This window comes from Toxorhynchites rutilus, chromosome 1 (assembly GCF_029784135.1).
Source record: "Toxorhynchites rutilus septentrionalis strain SRP chromosome 1, ASM2978413v1, whole genome shotgun sequence".
NCBI classification, from domain to species: Eukaryota; Metazoa; Arthropoda; class Insecta; order Diptera; family Culicidae; genus Toxorhynchites; species Toxorhynchites rutilus.
Genome location: NC_073744.1, coordinates 74,438,339 through 74,443,919, shown reverse-complemented (window position 1 = coordinate 74,443,919; position 5,581 = coordinate 74,438,339). Strand labels below are relative to the sequence as shown.

At 39.7% G+C, this 5,581-nt stretch overlaps 1 long non-coding RNA gene across 1 annotated transcript; it reads right to left on the bottom strand.

The window, feature by feature from the left end:
• Nucleotides 1-3,793: 3,793 nt before the first annotated feature.
• On the bottom strand, nucleotides 3,794-5,108 carry LOC129762517 (uncharacterized). Its single transcript, XR_008740647.1, has 3 exons — nucleotides 4,282-5,108; nucleotides 4,003-4,227; nucleotides 3,794-3,944 (listed from the first exon to the last, which is right to left on the bottom strand). It is a non-coding gene; the product is annotated as an uncharacterized LOC129762517 (long non-coding RNA).
• Nucleotides 5,109-5,581: the final 473 nt, after the last annotated feature.

Here is a 5,581-nt window from a genome sequence, read left to right as displayed (position 1 = left end):
TGATTCGAAAGGATCTCATAGTGAGTGGTCGCGAGAAACCAGCTCAGAAAGTTCTTCTAGATCGCGAACTCGTAGGAGTAGAAAAGTAAGGAGATCTAGCAGTATAACAGTTAGACGTATACCAATAGCGGAATGGAAAATTAAATATGACGGTAGAGATGAGGGTCGGAAAATAGCAGAGTTTCTGAAAGAGGTTAAGATGAGAGCCCGAGCAGAATACGTAAGCGAGAAAGATTTGTTTCGGTCTGCAATACATTTGTTCACTGGCAGAGCAAAAGATTGGTACCTAGAGGGATATGAAAATAGAGAATTCAGAACCTGGTCTCAGTTGAAAAGAGAACTGAAGCGTGAGTTCTTGCCTCCCGACTTAGACTTTCAGTTGGAAATCCAGGCAACTAATCGTCGTCAAGGACGAAGCGAAAAATTTATTGATTATTTTCACGAAATGCAGAAGATTTACCATTCCATGACCAAACCAATTTCAGAACGACGAAAGTTCGAAATTATTTGGCGTAACATGCGACATGAGTATAAAAATGCGATGACAGGTGCAAATATAAGTTCTCTATCAAAATTGAGAAAATTTGGCAGGATAGTGGACGAAAATAATTGGTATTTATATCATAGACCAGCTGAAAATAGCTATAAACCACGAAATTTACAGGTGAACGAGGTGACAGAAGTGAAAGAGAGTGCAAATAAAAATGGAAATCAGAAAGGGAATAACTCAAAATTATTTCAGAATTCAAAAGTAAAACCCATTAAACAGCGCGAAACAACCAAGGGTAACATGCATCAAGATGCAGAAATGAGGGATCAGACTACGAACCCAATGGAAGGATCGAGTCAGGGAACATTTCGTACTCTTGTGGAAAAATACGTACGACCACAAATCGGCATTTGCTATAACTGTCGAAAATCTGGACATCATTATGTGGAATGTCCTGATAAACGTCAAAAATTTTGTAGAATATGCGGATTTATGGATGTATTTACCAGTATGTGTCCGTTTTGTCAAAAAAACGTGGGCAATTCAGTTTGAAAGGGCAAATTGAATGTTATGATCAAAATCCCTTAGACGGCGTGCATATTTCGCAGAGTCTTCTTCTAGACGCATTCGAACCATTATCTGAATCTGATTACTGTTATTTGCCCGAAGTTGAAGAGCTTGTTATGAAAATGAATGGTGATCCACGTCCATTCGTAAAAGTTAGCATCCTAGGAAAAGAAGTAATTGGCTTACTTGACAGTGGAGCGCAGTGCTCAGTTCTTGGAATGGGTGCAGAAAAATTTCTGAAATCATTAAGATTAAAGATAAATTCATCTCATACGAATTTAATTAACGCCGCAGGCAAAACAATCCCTGTTATTGGTCAGGTTGATTTGCCGATACGTCTGGGTGAAGTCGAAAAAGTAATTTGTACGATTATTGCTCCACAGTTGAATCATCGATTGATTTTAGGCGCAGGCGACTTTTGGAAAGCATTCGGAATTCAACCGAACATTCCATGCATAGTCGAACTTGGCGAAATAACCGAGTTAGATACTGTAACAAAATTAACCCAACAACAGGAACAGCGTTTAGATGAAGTCAAAAAACTTTTTAAAGTATCTGTCGAGGGAGAATATCTTGATATAACACCGTTAATCACTCATAAAATAGAAATAAAAGATGAATATAAACATCTACCACCCATACGAATAAACCCTTATCCTACGTCACCTTCGATTCAGATAAAAATAAACCAAGAACTGGATAAGCTAATGACTCAAAATGTCATTGAAAAGAGCCACAGTGAGTGGTCTCTCAGCACCGTACCGGTTGTAAAACCTAATGGCGAAGTACGATTATGTTTGGATGCTCGTCGTCTTAATGAGAGAACACGAAGAGATGCGTATCCTTTACCACATCAAGACCGAATACTTAGCCGGTTGGGATCGAGTAAGTATTTGTCGACGATCGATCTCACGAAAGCTTTTCTTCAGATACCACTCGAACCCAACTCGAGAAAGTATACGGCTTTCTCGGTGCTCGGTAGAGGGCTTTTTCAATTTAATAGACTTCCCTTTGGTCTCGTGAACAGCCCAGCAACATTATCCAGACTGATGGACGAGGTTTTAGGATACGGAGAACTCGAGCCAGAAGTATTTGTGTATCTTGACGATATTGTCGTCGTCACAGAGACTTTTGAGCGACAGATTGATTGTTTAGAAGAAATAGCAAAACGACTCGAAGTTGCTAACTTGTCGATTAATATGGAGAAGTCGAAGTTTTGTTTGAACGAACTCCCTTATTTAGGATATTTACTTACTCCAGAGGGCTTGAAACCGAATCCGGATCGAATAGAGGCCATTGTCAACTATGAGCGACCATCTTCAATCCGAGCTTTGCGTCGTTATCTTGGCATGGCGAATTATTATCGTCGCTTTATATGCCACTTCAGTGAGATCACCGCTCCACTTACGAATTTACTCCGTAAAAAGCCGAAATCGATTGTTTGGAATGATGAAGCTGAGCAGTCATTTATTAAAATCAAGGAGAGTTTGATAGCTGCTCCAGTCCTCTGTAATCCCGATTTTATACGACCATTTCAAATACAAAGTGACGCAAGCGACACAGCAATAGCGGCGATACTAACACAACATCACGACGACGGAGAGAAGGTTATTGCCTACTTTTCTCAGAAGCTGACACCAGCTCAACAGGCCTACGCAGCATCTGAAAAAGAAGGTCTGGCTGTGCTTTCAGCCATCGAGAAGTTCAGACCGTATATAGAGGGAACTCATTTCATGGTTATCACAGATGCTTCAGCATTAACCAACATCATGCGAGGCAAATGGCGCACATCTTCGCGTTTAAGCAGATGGAGCATCGCGCTCCAAGGCTATGACTTCGAGATAAAGCACCGTCGAGGTAAAGATAATATCATTCCCGACGCATTATCTCGCGCTGTAGAGAGTATTGATCTGTGTACCCATGACGATTCTTGGTATACCAAGCTCTTAACGAACGTGAGAGACTATCCGGAAGAAAATCCCGATTACAAAATAGAACAGGGAAAATTATTTAAATTGGTTCCGACCAGAAATGAAGTGCTAGATTATAGCCATGAATGGAAACTGTGTATTCCGTTGAGTATGAGATCACAGATTTTACAACAGGAGCACGACGATAACTTACACGTTGGCTTCGATAAAACACTAGAAAAAATTAAAAAACTGTATTTTTGGCCCAAAATGTCTTCTACAGTCCAGAAATATGTCCGTAATTGTGTCACCTGTAAGGTGAGTAAGCCGTCCAATACATCACAACATCCTGAAATGGGGAAGCAGAGATTAGTTACAAAGCCGTTTCAGATGATTTGTATCGATTTTATACAATCCTTGCCCCGTAGCAAATCGGGAAACGCGCATCTTTTGATGATGCTTGATCTCTTCTCGAAGTGGACAGTCCTTATTCCTGTTCGAAAAATTTCAGCCAGTTTGACCACTAAGCTTCTCGAAGAGCAGTGGTTCCGTAAATTTTCGGTGCCAGAAATTTTGATTTCTGATAATGCATCAAGCTTTGTTAGCAAAGAATTCCAAACCTTCCTTGAGAGATTTCATGTGAAACATTGGACCAATGCACGTCACCACAGCCAAGCGAATCCCGTAGAGAGACTGAACCGAAGCATAAATGCTTGCATCCGTACCTATGTAAAATTGGATCAGAAGCTGTGGGATACTCGAATATCACAAGTAGAGTATGTAATGAATAATACCGTTCATGCGTCCACCGAATTCACTCCATACAGGGTACTATTCGGGCATGAAATAGTTTCGAATGGAGACGAGCATCTTCGGGAGGTGGATAGAGATGAAATATCGCCTTCAGACCGAGTAAACCGTAAACAGAATATTGACCAATCCATTTTCGAAATTGTTCGTCGAAATCTTGCGAAAGCCTATGAGCATTCTAAACGTAATTACAATTTACGATTTCATAAACCTGCTCCGGTATACCATGTTGGTCAGAATGTGTTCCGTAGAAATTTTGCATTATCTTCCGCAGGAAACGCCTATAATGCCAAATTAGGTCCAGCGTATGTTCCATGCACAGTGGTTTCTAGAAGAGGCACTAATTCTTACGAGCTCGTCGATGACAACGGGAAAAATTTAGGTGTATTTTCAGCAGCCGATCTGAAACCAGGTGTCGACGATCCTTGATAATAGTATTTTTCGCATGTTCTGAAAATTCATCCTTAATAGTATAGTTCTATATGTAAATTGATTAATAATTACAGAGATTGAGTCGATTGGAGTCCGCGGTGTTTGTGAATGGTTAAAGTCAGATTATATTTTTGTCCTGTGCGTCTCTTGTTTCCTAGAAAAGTAGCTTCTTGTCTAGTCTTGAGCTGATCAGGGTTGAATAAAACCGCCAAATGATAAGATAGACATTCCATTAGATGTTTTTCAAAACCGGTTAATCTAAGCACTTTTATAGGATGCGACAGTGTACGGTATTCCCTTTTCATTAATTATTTAATCAGCCACGACTTGTTCACGATGATAACACCACTTTCGCTACAATGGAATTTAGGAGATAAATTCCTATTGTGAGGCTAGAGAGACTTTATCAGTGAGTGCTAAAGAAGAGATGAGTTCTCATCTGCAAGATAGCAGATTTGAAAACTCCAAGAGAGAAATGATAGGGTAAACGCGTAAAATACTGATATATTCAGCTAGTTGAATGAATCATCTATTTGGTAAAATACGTGTCAGAAATGCCTTTTTCACAAGAGTCGAGATCTGCATATAAAGATGCTAACTCAAACCTGGGTTATTTAGAAGAGCTAACCGTTTAAATAAAAATAAACCATTCTGGTTTATTTTCTAGGGGGAGTGTAGGGTAGTGTTACCGTTAGCGTCGTTTATTCGTTATTTTTGTATTATTTGTATTTAGTGTGTAGGAAAATATGCCATAAAAATACTTACCCAGTGCTAGGGATTAGGTTAAGACAACATTACACTAACATATGAAAGCTGGAAAAGAGAATGAGTGTCACGCGGAAATAGAGATGGGGATAAGAATGAACAATAGTAAACAATAGTGAGAAAAGTAAGGAAAAGTTGAGAGGAGTGACCGAGGAAAGCGAAAGAAAGAGAGAATGTACAGGGCAGATGAAAGAAGAACTGCCAGAAGAATTCATTTCCTGGCAGCATCGACTATCGCACGGACTGGAAATAAGTACACGGAAAATAAGATTTAAAAATTTTAATTTTAAAAAGAGAAAGATTTGGAGTGATTACACTACAAAATAATCAGTAGTCCTAAAATATAGTGAGTCCACAAGTGGGGAAATATCAGGTATGTACCCAATAAAGGTACAAGTTTGGAAAAAAGGTCCGTATGTAACTCCCACTTTCCTTGCGAACAGGACCCGTTGTTTTAGAGCCTTAAAAGGATCCTTATAACCTCGAAGAGGAGAACGAGCAACGTGCGAAGAACCCATCAAGCGAACAACGATTACGATTCCAGAAAACACCACAAACTGACACGACACGACGATTCCAGGAAACACCACAAACTGACATACACCAA